Here is a 238-nt window from a genome sequence, read left to right as displayed (position 1 = left end):
GTTCAGTGTGCTGAGTTTTTTCTTTAATGTCTTATCTTGATAGAATTGTTAAGTGTCGAACTTCACACTTCTGCAAAGTGGAGCTCATGGGAAACAGCAGATGCGCATGAACTGTAGCTGTCAGCTTGCTGGCAGTAGTTGTTTGTTCTTGAAATATTAGGCTGATACCTCTGCTTCACATGTCTGCCAAGTCATATGTCCTTGTCTGAGATTACTTTTCTTGTCTTTCCTGTAGTAA

Source organism: Falco rusticolus, chromosome 3 (genome assembly GCF_015220075.1).
Source record: "Falco rusticolus isolate bFalRus1 chromosome 3, bFalRus1.pri, whole genome shotgun sequence".
Lineage (NCBI taxonomy): Eukaryota > Metazoa > Chordata > Aves > Falconiformes > Falconidae > Falco > Falco rusticolus.
This window is presented reverse-complemented; position numbering follows the sequence as displayed.